Raw genomic sequence first — 14863 nt, 5'->3', positions numbered from 1 at the left:
TATCTGTAAAATTAGAAAACCACAGTACGTCATCCACATACAAGGCCAATATGACAAAGTCGAATTTACCATTCTTTCGTTTAATGGACTTTATATAGACACACGAATCTGCATTACTTTTTCGATATTCATTTGACAATAGAAACTTGTCGATTTCAGAATTCCAACATCGTGCAGCCTGTTTCAAACCATATATGCTTTTCTTCAATCGACATACATAATTCTTCTTCTCTTGATCAATATAACCTTCCGGCTGTTTCACGTAAATTTCATCTTCTAGCTTACCTTGCAACAAGGCAATCTTTACGTCAGTTTGGTGAATTTCCCAGTTGTGTATGTTCGCCACACTCAGCAATAATCTAATTGATGCATAACGAACTACTGGTGAAAAAACTTCTTTATAGTCGGTACCTTCAGATTGAGAGTAACCTTGGGCCACTAATCTTGCTTCGTATCTTTCCACAGATTCATTCTCCTTTCGCTTTACCTTGAATACCCAACGACATCCTACTATATTCTTCCCTTCAGGAGGAGGAACAAGTTCCCATGTCTGGTTATCTAATAATGATTGATACTCTGAATCGGTTGCTGTTCGCCAATAGTTGCTGTTTTCACCATTCCAAGCTTCTTGGATGTTACATGGTTCGTTGATGTCAGCAGTCAAGCTTTGTGAGAAGTAATTCTCTTCATCAAATCTGTTGGGTGAGTACATCAGACAAGTACATTGACTAAGTACATCAAACAATTTGTAGCCTTTCGTCCCTTTAGGATATCCGATGAAGATACACTTCTTTGATTTCTCTGAAAATTTCTTTCGTTGACTTGCACGCACGTGAGCGTAAAATAGGCATCCAAATACTCTCAGATTAGAAACATCTGGTTTTTTATTGAACAAGCATTCAAACGGTGTAACTCCATTAAGTGATACTGTCGGACTTCGATTTCTCAGATAGACAGCTGTATTCACTGCTTCTGCCCAAAATTGTAACGGCATATTACTGTGTGATAACATTGATCTGCCTAACTCTACAAGTGTGCGATTCATTCGTTCCTATACACCATTCTGTGCGGGATTATACGGCACAGTAAGTTGATGTGTAATTCCTTTCTGCTTAAGAAATTCTTTAAATTCTTTGGAACAATATTCCCCACCATTGTCTGTCCGTAAAACTTTAACTGAACAACCAGTGATGTTTAAAACCATTGCATTAAATACTTTAAACTTCTCCAATACTTCATGTTTGTTCTTAATGAAATAAACATAAGTGTACCTTGAAAAATTATCAATAAAAAGAACAAAATACTTTGAACCACCAAGTGAATTTGTTGACATCGGTCCACAAACGTCACTGCACCAATTCAAACGGTTTAGTTGCACGCTTTGCTCCCTTTTTGGGATACTTGGATTTATGATGCTTACCCATAATGCATCCCTCACATGGAGATTCTTCCTTAGGCGTAGTATCCATGCCAATAACCATATTATCATTCAGCAATTTTGAAACATTGTTCATTCCAAGGTGACCAAAACGATAATGCCATAACATTAATTTATCCTCTATTGCAACATTCACATAATTACCTTCAATGATTTTCAATACATACAGTTTTTCCAGCATTATACCACTTGCCAACAACTTTGTACCTCTAAAGATTCCACATTGATCATCTCTGAAAGTAACACATGCTCCAAGCTTTACCATGGCTCTTACAGAAAGCAAATTCCTACCAAGATCTGGTACATACAACACATCTCGCAAACTTATCTTCTGAGGTCTTTCATTTGCATCAGCAATAATACGGCAAACCCCTTTACCATATGCAAGAATACTTCTATTATCTCCAAGATTAACAATTGATGGATTTGAAAATTGAACATATTAAATCAAATTGCTCTTAGTATAGGTCATGTGCTGTGTGGCCCCTGAGTCGATAATCCAGCAGTTATTATTCCATGAACTTGAGGTATACAATGCTTCGTCTTCCACCATATTATCATCATCCTCTTTCTCTACACAGCTAGCTGATTCACCTTTCTTTCTTTCATTACTTTTCTTGTTCTTGTCGTCGAGGCCCTTTTTCTTTGGACAGTCACGTGCAAAATGCCCTCTTTCATGACAGTTGTGACACTTTCCTTTAAATACATATTGTTGCTTTCCTTTTCTCATATTTCTTCCAGCAGCATATGCTCCTTCAGGATCCTTTCCATCTTGTCGTCGATCAACATCATTTAACAACATGTTTTTCAATTTGTCTTAAGATAAGGAGTCATCACCTATGGCATCCAGGGTTGTAATCAAGGGTTTGAACTCTTCAGACAAACTCGCTAAAAGTTTCATTGCCAGTTCTTTGTCATCTTGCTGAATTCCCATTTCTCTCAGCTGGTCGTGTAAAGACTTCATGTTATTAATATGATCCAACATATTATCCCCGTTTTTGAATCGACATGAATAGTACTTAAATGTAGATATGATCTTCGCACTTTGTTGGACAATTTAAGCAATTGAAAATTTAAGCAAAAATTTAAGATCGTATCTACATTTAATTTCAAACACGGCACTGCATAAAAAAACATTCTTTCGTATGACATTCCTTTCACGAGAAAACATCAGCCCAACAAAATTGACCTGCTCACCACTGTGTGACTTCGTAGCTCAGTTGGTCAGAGCACTGCACCGCAGAGCTCATGGGTTCGAATCCCGTTGAGTCACCTGAATTTTTCAGGTTCATGAGACAATTGCTTAAATTGTCCAACAAAGTGAGAAGATCATATCTACATTAAATTTCAAACACTGCACTGCATAAAAAAACATTCTTTCGTATGACATTCCTTTCACGAGAAAACATCAGCCTAACAAAATTGACCTGCTCACCACTGTGTTACTTCGTAGCTCAGTTGGTCAGAGCACTGCACCGGCACCGCAGAGGTCATGGGTTCGAAACCCGTTGAGTCACCTGAATTTTTCAGGTTCATGAGACAATTGCTTAAATTGTCCAACAAAGTGCGAAGATCATAACTACGTTAAATTTCAAACACTGCACTGCATAAAAAACATTCTTTCGTATGACAATCCTTTCTCGAGAAAACATCAGCCCAACAAAATTGACCTGCTCACCACTGTGTGACTTCATAGCTCAGTTGGTCAGAGCACTGCACCGGCACCGCAGAGGTCATGGGTTTGAAATCCGTTGAGTCACCTGAATTTTTCAGGTCATGAGACAATGACTTAAATTGTCCAACAAAGTGCGAAGATCATATCTACATTAAATTTCAAACACTGCACTGCATAAAAAAAACATTCTTTCGTATGACATTCCTTTCACGAGAAAACATCAGCCCAACAAAATTGACCTGCTCACCACTGTTTGACTTCATAGCTCAGTTGGTCAGAGCACTGCACCGCAGGGGTCATGGGTTCAAATCCCGTTGAGTCACCTGAATTTTTCAGGTTCATGAGACAACTGCTTAAATTGTCCAACAAAGTGCGAAGATCATATCTACATTTAATTTCAAACACTGCACTGCATAAAAAAACATTCTTTCGTATGAATAGTACTGCTGGCGTAATCGCACTATTTGCAATATGGAGACTCTAGCGAATTGGTTTTTCAGCGCATCCCAGGCTTCCCTTGAAGTACGCGTTTCTCTTATATGAATTTGTTGTTCAGGTTCCACCGACAAGCAGATATACGTCCACGCTTACTTCGACGCTATCTTAAACCCTTGTCTTACTTGTGCCGTCGCATCCTCAGTCGGTGTTTCAGCCGATCCGTCGACATCACTAAACAAATTCATGCTCTTAAGATAAAGACGCATGTTGAACGCCCAATCTCGGTAAATTGCTCCATTCAACTTCGGGATTTTCATCGAAAAATTCGACAAATCCGTTGACGTCGCAATACTTAAATTCATATAAATATTACCAATGTTTTACGCATATTTTTCGTTAAACTCACACAGTTGTGCTTCAGGCACATCTTCGAGTGTCCTGGGCCCATTACCTGTTAGAAGAGGTTTTTACCGATAAGCAGATAGAATCATACAACCGTTTAACAACATAACAATTGAGAATATATTTTAACAAAACATGTGCTCTCTTATCTCGCGGAACAAAATGTACATTGGTCACATGATTAACAATCTAGTTGAAAGTTATACACTGTGATGTCATTTCCTTTTAACAAGAACAACAACTGAAGACGTACGGTGTACTTAGAGCTTGGTTTCTTGGGTGACTTGCGTCGCCAACTCAATGACATTCAGAGTATATAATACCAACCGTTGCATTACATGTCGGAAACACTATCTTTATTTACACATGGTCGTTTATACGAATGTCAGAATAATCGTCACGCGCATCTAAGACAACATGAACTAATCGCCCTTCCAAAATATCGATACAAGTTTATCCGAATATTGTCAATTTCCTACCATCAAGAGTTTAAGTAAATGATACCTGTTCATGAGCTAGATATTGATGGAAAGCGAACTATCACATTTAAGTGCTACGCATCATCGAAGACGCAAAATCATTTTCCGGTATTAACTATGCTAGAGGAAAGACATTGACCGCATGACGTCATTGAAATTGCAAAAATTGAATTTTCATCACACGACGTTGACACAAAACCTGACAAAACAATCTTCAAAATATTATGTTTTGTTGAACAAACGAGAAATGAAACGCGATTCGACAATTTTAGGTATTTTTAAAGAGAGGCAAAAGATCAAGATGAAATGAAATAAATCATTTGTCTATGTAAGACTTTATAGAGTTATCGTGCATTTCCGATGCGCTTATCTAAATTGGAAAGTCAAATAACGTCAAAACCATCGCATGGATCACAACAAAAACTTGCATGTTTTAGAAACAAAATACTCCCCCTGAAATAGGATTACACCATCTGCTTGGTAAACTTATCTATTCCACGATCGAAGATGGTGGATATGTTTTCCAAGGGGCTATCCTAAAACGGAGATATTTTAGTGAAAATCAGAAAATGGGGTCCATTAATATTGGATCACATTGGTAGATTAAAAACAGACACAAAGGTAGACATAAAGCTAGACACGAAGGTATACAAAAAGATAGACATAAAAGTTGGCAAAAGGTACATACAAAGAAAGAAGACAAGTTTAACAAAAAGGTAGACGAAAACGTGGACACAAAAAGATTGATAAAAAGGCGGAGAAAAAATAGACAAAACTAAACACACGAAGGCAAACACAAGGACAGACAAAAACTAAACACGAAGGAAAATACAAAGATGGACGAAAGATAAACACGAAGGAAAATACAAAGATAGACAAAAGATAAACACGAAGGAAAATACAAAGATAGACAAAAGGTAAACAATAAGGGAACAAAGATAGACAAAGGTAGAAAGAACAGACAAATGATAGAAAATAGAAAAAGTGAAAAGGAAGAATGGAAACAAGAAAAATGAAAATGAATGAAAAGAACAAAAAGGATGAAAAATGGAAGGAAGGTATAGACAAAAGATAGAAGGACAAAATGAATGGAAAAAGAAAAAAGAAAAGGTAGACACAAAGAGGGAAAAAATTAGTCATGAAAGACAAACAACAAGAACAGATCAAAAGGACATAAAGAAAGACAATGGTGGACAAAAGAAATGGAGAAAGAAAACAAAAGGAGAAAAGATGGAAGAAAAAGGAAAAAAATAGACAAAAAGGAAAGGAAGACAAAAGGACATGGTGGATGAAAAAAGGAACAAAGGTAGACACAAAGTTAAACAAAAAAGTAGACACTGGTAGACAAAAAGATAGAAAGAAGGTAGACACAAAGTAGACAAAAAGTTGAACGAAAAAGGCAGACAAAATGTCATACAAGAAATTAAACAAAAAGTAAACACAAAGGTAGATATAAATTTAGATTGAAAGATATACAAAAAGGTAGACACAAAGGTTGACACCAAAGTAGACAAAAAGGTACACACAAAAGTAGGACATAAAAATAGACACAAATGTAAACAAAAGGTAAACATGCAAAACGTAGATAAAAATGAAGACACTAAGGTAAACACATGCAAAAGTTGATAAAAGGTAAATAAAAATAGTACGTTGAAAAAGACCTCTCTTTTGATAAAGTGGAAACTTTTTTAAAATGTGTACATTTGGGGGTTTTTTTCAAGAAGCCGAAAAAGAATCGCAATAGCCCTGCGTGGTTATCTGTCGTACAGTCGTAGTGTTAACTTTTTTCTCTTTTGTAGAGAAATCTAAATTTTAAAGTGAAGGAAAAGAAGAAAAAGCTAAGTCGCATTAAATAAAAAAATAATTTACCTTTCGTCCCTCGGGATGTATTCAAACGTTGTAAATGGTACACGCCAAGCAACAGCAGCTACCTAAAAAAACGTCAAAAAGTTGAGCGAGTGCGTCAATGTATCAATCGATAATATCGTTAATGTAACAATGCATGAGTTTGATGAACGGTCACATATGATATTGATGTGCTGAAAACGTCGTTCAAAGTCTTTGTACAACTTGTTAACATGTCGGACAAGCTTAGTTAGGATTTCTTTTGGCAGTGAAACGTCTTCATCACAGCTTCTTGCGTATTAAAGAGAGCAGCTAAAGATGGTTGTAAGAGGAAGAGAAAGTGTTTTATTAGTTAAAGATTGAAAACACGGATTACTTGGATTGAGCAGTCGTACAACGCTACTGGCTGAACTAAAGATGATGTGTCGATCGTTGTTGACAGATTATGTTCAGAGTTGACTCACTTCACCTCGCGTATGCTCAACATGACGATGCGGTCAAATATTTCGAAAAACTCTTTTCAACTTCTCCAGTCTTTTGGAGGCGATCACAAGCTCGTGTCTCATGATTGTCAAGATCTTATGGCTGCAAGTATATAATAAAATTACAGAGTACATGAAAGCTACAGGATATCATGAAATAACCATTTACCTTTATGACAAGTATTTGAGATCTCAATTTGAAACTTACACGTAGAGAGGCAGCTACATCACGTATACAAAAGACTTTGATACGTCGCTGTAACAGACTAAAAGTTATACACCAAACTTATGGTAAGGTATTAACAAGTAAAACTTTGATACTTCGCTGTAGCATTTTCATCACACATCGTACAGATAAAGAGAACGCAGCTCGAGACAAAAAATGAAATACCTGTTGGCAAGTACTAGTCAATACTGCAAGTACTAAGCAATAATAGCAAGTATTCCACAATACTGACAAGTATTATGCAATACTATCAAGTACCATACAACAGAAGCAAGTATTCCAAAATACTGGCAAGTACTATGCAATACTATCAAGTACTATACAACAGAAGCAAGTACTCCACAATACTGACAAGTATTATACAATAATATCAAGTACCATACAAAAGAAGCAAGTATTCCACAATACTGGCAAGTACTATACAATACTATCAAGTACCATACAAGTATTCCACAATACTGACAAGTACTATGCAGTACTATCAAGTACCATACAACAGAAGCAAGTATTCCACAATACTGGAAAGTACTATGCAATACTATCAAGTACCATACAACAGAAGCAAGTACTCCACAATAACAAATTTAACAGAAAACATTTGGAAATAGTCGTGGGATTAAGCAATATGTTTATGAAAACAGTAAACTAGATCCGAAAGTAGTCAGCGAAATAACGAATAAGAAATATTTAATCTTCAGTAAAAAAATTCAGAAAACTTAAAAAACAATGAAATGTTTTGCCCAAGTACTAATTAAAAAAAAAGATAACGTGTCAAGACAAAAATTTTTTATTCTCAATTGCTCGAACAGACGTGTTCAGAAATGGCAGATAGCTGCAAGCGAATATCACGATAGTTTTCAGCCCAGAAACTCATTTCTGGACTTTCTACCATCATGTGCAATTCTTGCCGGTCAATCCTCTTTCCCACTCCAATTGAAATCACCTTCACCCTCCTGACGAGTAACGGGGGCAACAGCTTCATCCAATCTGATAGCATCGGCTGCCGGAGATTGACGGCCATCTGTCATAACCACAGCGACATTCGGGAACGAAGATCGCATTCCAGCTCTTCGCGTAAAGAGATCAGAATTCGCTAGTTTCAAAGTTAGATCGATACGAGTTCGGCCACGAAGATGAGGTAATAGGTTCAATTGAGTGGTGAGGTCATTTCTTGAATAAATATCATTAAATGTTGATGTAATGTTTGCAGTATCACTATAAACCATTAAAGCAATATGCGTCTTCCGCCAAGATATTTCTAACGTGTCTGCAATCATCTCAACAAGGTTTTTCGCTTCCGTAAATTTGTCGTTTAAAATACTACCAGACGAATCCAAAATGAAGGCTACATCAAGAGTTCTCTTGCAAGGCAATGGTGCCATAATAAAAAATAGTAAAATAACCTATATGATTAAGAGGCTTTGGCCATCGACAGGGATGACATTGGCAAAACAATATGCGTGTTTGTAAGAATAAACATATCAAAAGAGTTCAAGACGGCTCAACAAATTAAAGCCATGATGTATATTGAACACGGAACACATTTGTTCCAACTAAAACAGAAGTTTTAGAGAGGCAAGTGTTTGATGGCTGCGTGACCACGAGAAATCACGTCTTATTAAAAAACATATAACGTCTAGCATAAAATTTGAAAGAACACACAAATTGAACACAAAGATTGGACTGCTATCTGGTGGTCAGAAGCAATTTCAGGACAAATCACGATTCCTACTTTAAAAAAATTGACCAAAGAATTGTAAAAAGAATAGAAATATGACTGTCTGACAATGGTCATAAATATCAACGAGTTATGGATTGCAGTAAAGGCTGCTGGGTAAGGCTGCAGTAAAGGCTGCTGGGTAAGGCTGCAGTAAAGGCTCCCGGGTAAGGCTGCAGTAAAGGCTGCTGGGTAAGGCTGCAGCTAAGGATGCTGGGTAAGGGAGTCCGATAAATAATCTAAATGTGCGAAAGATTTAAAGCAACGATTAAATCTTTGGCGGATGCACTATTTATCGAACTTTTTGGTTGTTTGTGACTGGTATACCTATAGCTATGATTATTTCTATGCGCAATCGGTTCTTCTGAACCTCAAACGCGCGAGCAATCAAGTCAACAAGATCGTAAAAGACAAACTAGCTACACATCATACTTACAAATCTCTGAGCAGACATCCTTAGTAAAAGCAGGGATCATCTTACTTAAAGTATTAACGGTATTAGGTACAAAGATATCCCTAGGTGATCCTGCAACGCGCTCAAGATCGCTAGCACGACTCGAGCTCAATAAAAATTGCCCTGCTCTAAACCATTCAGAATTAAGAAATTTTTCATGTATAAATAATACACGTGAGTACTTATGTTTAGAAATTACGAATTGTTATTATTTCATATCTGTTATCCTCCTGATTTCGGCATCAGATCTTCTGAATTCATACGACTGTATCGCCTCTTCGATTCCTGGAAAAAAGGGCGAGAATCTTCCACAGTTGGTTCATTCTCTTTGTTCTTCTGTAAAGACTCCTGGCTGTCTTTACAATCCAGTTAAATAATTCCAACAGTTCATTTAATTATAACATTGTCGTAGCCAGCCTCTATCATTGGGTGAGAGCTCGTAGACGCATATCTGACTCATGTTGCTAACCGTTTACAATTAATTTCGAAGAGTACAATGCAGCGATGATTTACCGTGTGTTTGTATGTGTCACTATGTGACATAATATGACATATAAACAAGGTACGGTACTTGTAATACTAATAACTTGCTTATCTATCGATAAAGAAGAATATAGCAAGGTTTTCTGTTTAAGGAACAAGTTCTTTTTTCAAGATGTTTCTTTATATAAATAAAAACGCTAAATATACAATGGTATGAAATTATAATGACATTCCCACTTGTCACTTTTGTAACTTCATATTCTTTCCTTCATTCGACACCTCCCCCAAGCTAGAATTATAAATTATGACTATATGTTAATATCGCAAGGGGAAGTGCTAGCCAAACATTGCCATAGGCATAGCTGAGTGGTTTCGTGTTCAAGCTATAGATTGCAATTTAGCTTGGATTTACTAATTTTCTTCAAGACAGGTCTGGTGGTGGTGAGTGTAAATTGGCGTGATATGAACGAAAGATCAACAGTCAGACATTTTGTACATGTGTGTGCCTTTAACTTTAAACATTGTGTTGGCAAGTTTTATTTCAATAAACTTTGGGCTGTTTTTCATTTCATGTAATTTTTTGTTCAAAAATACGAAACATTAATCTCTGCTAAAAATATTGCTTGAATATATATGAAATTCACATTTAATTCACCAGAGATTGTGTGGCAATCAGTTTCTCAGTAAATACTGAAAATAGACAAGTTTTTTCTTTTAATAACCACCCTTAAAAGCAAACCTTCGAAACACTCCAATTAGGCACATCAGAAAGAATACTTCTTTTGATTAAAGCTATGTGACTATGTCGATAATACTATTTCAGGGCACGTGTGTCAAAATTTGACGACTGACTTTTAAGGTGGATGGTGGATTTGGCAGGTATACCATGTGGATCATCATGGTTATTTCAAGGTTTATAGAGGACATTTGCGGGTAATGTGATTATAGTTATGATTGCGTGCATAACTGTGATTTTTTCATAAAGGACCATAAGTTTTATTAAATGTATGCCATTGCATTTAATAAACGCAGTGTTTTGGGAGATGTACCCAAAGGCCAAGAAATGAAGAAGGAAACGTGAATATTCCTGAAAGCTGAAATAAATAATGTTATGACAAATTGGCTTTGCTTGGCCCCAAATGTGGACACTGTTTTTTCCAAAACGAAACGAAATGGGAGGGAAAACCGGTGGATCCGGGAAAAAACCCTCCAATAGTAGAAAAGGTCAAAAATTTAGAGAAATTTCCTTAAATTTTTGTAGTTTTAAGATGTTTCCTATTTTTGTTGCTTTCAATGATCCCGATGATCTATTTTAACATGCTGCAGCGTCCTACATAGCCGTATAAAAAATTTAAATTTACAGAGCGACAAAAAAGCGGACCGACTACCCTATTGACACAGCAATTATTTTGTGTTCAACAAAAGAAACGCAAACTTTCGTAGAGAGCAACAAATGAAAGTGCGCCGAATGTTAACAAAGATTTTAATAAATAGACGAAAAATGAAAATTAAAAGCATCCCATAAAATTCTATGAAATAATTATTCAGTACGTACGACATGACCATTCATCTGTCAATAACAATGAAAAAAATGAAATGACCAAAGTGACGTCATGACTTGCATAAAAATCATTTTTGATGTCTACTAGACTTCATTCAAAATTTCTATGTTGCTTCGTTAAGACCTTCATTAACAGCTGGCTTTCACTCACGTGTTTTGTCAGAAAATTTAACAATTGTGAAAATTTAGTTTTAAACGGTTTTACTTGAAAATGCGTTATACTGATGGACATTTTGCATAAGAAAAGTGTGATTCTTTCTACAAGGACGCTTGTTTCTTGGTGCTTCTGTCCGACTTGGTCGTTCATTAATTGTCCAGTTAGTAGGCCTACAGAAAAAGCCACTCTACAAAAACCACGTTGTAAATGTCAGCAAAATGAATGATCAAGAACAGAAATTAAATATATTGAAAAGAATAAAACTTTTATACCTGATTTCCAAGCGTTGTCCTGGTCAGTCTGATCCAGGCGACTTAGTCGGTCTCTTCCTATTTTTTTCATCGCGCAGTTTTTGCGTGTATGTCGTAGAAATATATGGTAGCATTTTTATCTTCGAAATTCAATGACCTCTAGCTACTTGCAGCATTGCAATTTTCGTTATGAACGTTAAATGTAATTATCAAAAAGTAGTGAATGAAAGCCAGCTATTTTCTCACAGCAAGTGACATCTTTCGTTGATAAACAAAAATTGACAAATTTTGTCATGAAAAACCGACTGTTTTGATTTGATTAGGGTGTTTTTCATGATTAAGGCTCAAATTATAAAAATAGACCATCAGGATCCTTTTAACTATCTCATGCAGATACTAACACAACACTTATTTACTCAACTTACAAACCACAAGATATGAATCGTGTTTTTCCATTCGCTTGTTTTCCATCTTCGTAGAACATATCTCGTTTTTTTAGTCCAGTCATTTCAATATTATGTTCATCCGTACATATGCCACAAATCGATGTCCATTCGATACCTTTATACCATTCCATAAACAAAGTACTCAACATCGTTAACCAACAAAGTAGCTAGTGAAATCATGAATCGCCATTTCGACAGATTACAATTTACAATGCACTCTTATGGTAACTTCAAGCGAAGGAAAAGGGATCACTTCAATACCCCAGTTATATCATCACTTAAAGAATGCTTAACGCAGAGTTGATCTTTTATGAGTATCAGCTGACCACCTTTAGGTGGGCGCATATAACAATGGGGCCCATCATCATTATATGCACAAACAACTGACATCAACAGAGAATCCAAACTACAGATAAACATTCTTGGCCATGAATCACCATGACACATAAGCAACGAGAAACTAGTAAGAGTAATTGAAGTGAATGGCACAGGTGGTAAGGGGACTTTCACAACTCCATCCATGTGGGATCTACATTATAAGAAAATATGAAACACATGTACAAGATTTCATGATGAATATGACGTTAGTTTGCAATTTTAATTCTTAATTAGATATTTTGAGAATGAGAAAATTGCCATATGTTTTATGTTTGACTATTCAAATGGTAGAACAGTCACCTACATTGCACGAAAAGCTTCAGTCAGTTGAGTTTGAACGATGCAACAAGAACTTTCGAACGATCTCAGGCTTAACATCGTGGTCAACGAAAATTGCAGTGAAAGCTTTCATATTTCGAGGCCTGCACTAAGACTAGTTGATTATTCCACGCAACTCATACTTCTTTATATCGTCAGTAAATGACAGATTTACCTTTCTTTCTACAACGTTAAAGTGAGTAATTTTCCGTTAAAGTGAGTAATTTTCCCTTGAAGTGAAAACACACGAATTTAGATATGTTAGCTAACATTTCTTTAATTGACGTCATGACTATAAATTTTTTTTGTGATTGGCTCCTTAGGAGCTTATCGCTATTCACAAAGACAAATTCAGTGTACTTATATTCATTGCATATATTCAGTAATGACTAATGTGACATTGAAGAAACAAACTAAAAATCAGCATCATCAATAAAAATCCTCTTGCTTTTGATCGGATTATGCCAAAATTATCGGCTATTACCAAGTACTGTTGAAAACGCTAACCAACCTTTCCCTTTCTTCTTTTGAAGCGACTTCAGTCCCACGAGCGTATTTTTAACTGAATTTTTCTATGTTCTGAAAAAGGTTCTTCAAACTCAAAGATTCCAATTCTTGTTCAGTTGCATTCACAGTTGTTGGTGGTCTTGATTTTCTTATCAACACGTTCAAATACATCGGCAAACAAATGAGACATCTTCCGGTAACTTGTCGTCGATGACAGTTGAAGCCAACAACTTTATTTTGCTCTGCACAATCAAAAATCTTTATACTTGTCGCCTATGTGTATAGTCTTGTTCAATCTTTTATGAACAACATCTGCTTTCCATGACGACTCGTGACTTGTATGAGGTAAAACTTGAAGTGAATCGTACCTTTATACATGGTGTTAAGCATATCATTATATGTATTTGTTCCACATGAATTGTTCGTACTTGAACAAATTATCGGATATCTATCAAATCTAAATTTTGAAAACAAAACGTATTGCTGCCAAACAAAAGAACTATCCTCTCCTTCATTAATAAACGTAAAATGCAAATAACAATTGACCATTTTTCTGTGATATTACGCAAATAATTAAACATTAAATAACGCAAATACGAGTTTGGGCATTAAGATGTTGGTGACGTCGTTTTGAAACTTCTCATAAAGGTCGAGACGTGTTGGAAACGATTGTTTATCACTATGAACTTGAAGATTGTTATTTAATTATAGAAATAGTGAAATAGTTCGAACTTTTGCGGCTCCGCAAACATAGACTTTATAGTTACAATTGGTTTCGCTCGTTCGGTGAGCGACGAGCTCACATAAATTCATCTATCATTTTTATATCATTTTTGTGGTGTTACAGGCGATCAGACACGATGGTCAATTCTGACATAGCTTAGCATGGATTTCCTAATGCAAATTATTTTTATTGAAATTCATGGTAAGACAACCTAAAATACATGTAGATTAACGTAGAAGACAAGCATTTTTTTGTATAGCAAGAACTAAAGAAGCGAATCGCTTAAAATAGACTAAATACATGAAGGCGTTTCATATTCCTTACAAGAAATATCCGCAGCTTTTGTATAAAAATGAAGACAAAAAATATGTACAAGGTCCAAATTTTTTCCATGCCAACTCCACTCGATGTTCCGGTGCGAATCCTGCCTGTTTCCTCGAAACATTCAACGCCTGACCAAAAGTCCACTACTATCAACGTGAAAGACAGAAAACAAGTGACGCTGGTAAATAATAGAAACGTGAAAAAGAGATGTGAAAGAGAAACGTGAAGAAGAGAGGTGAAGGAGCGATGTGCAGCTTAGAAAATAACACTTTATGTACTTTTTATATTTTCTTAATTTTGCGAAAAATTTTTGCAATGCAATTTGAGCCCGCACTCAATTGCACCGAAGCCGGGCGTACTTCGCATAACGTAAATCATCTTGATATTAAATTGCTTTGAAATTTCTATTTAATCTCTTTGTTTTAAGCGTTTTAATAAAGAGCGCTTCATATCAGCGCAAAAATACCAGGGCAGTTCTTGAACACACAGAGAAGAGCCTCGAAAATAACGCTGACAATGAGAGCGTGTTTCGCTCGACCTAAATCATCTCGATAGTAA

General features: G+C 36.0%; 1 protein-coding gene across 1 annotated transcript in view; it reads right to left on the bottom strand.

Moving 5' to 3' along the window:
- Positions 1-4178, bottom strand: part of LOC124442227 (transient receptor potential cation channel subfamily A member 1-like) — a 32141-nt gene extending 27963 nt beyond the window's left edge. Inside the window, exon 1 of the mRNA XM_046992727.1 lies at positions 4003-4178. The gene's annotated coding sequence lies outside the window, so the exon portion shown is untranslated. The remainder of the gene's footprint in view (positions 1-4002) is intronic.
- Positions 4179-14863: the final 10685 nt, after the last annotated feature.

The sequence above is a fragment of the Xenia sp. Carnegie-2017 genome, unplaced genomic scaffold (assembly GCF_021976095.1).
Source record: "Xenia sp. Carnegie-2017 unplaced genomic scaffold, XeniaSp_v1 HiC_scaffold_20, whole genome shotgun sequence".
NCBI classification, from domain to species: Eukaryota; Metazoa; Cnidaria; class Anthozoa; order Malacalcyonacea; family Xeniidae; genus Xenia; species Xenia sp. Carnegie-2017.
Note: the sequence above shows the minus strand (reverse complement) of the source record. Positions and strands in the feature narration are given on the sequence as shown.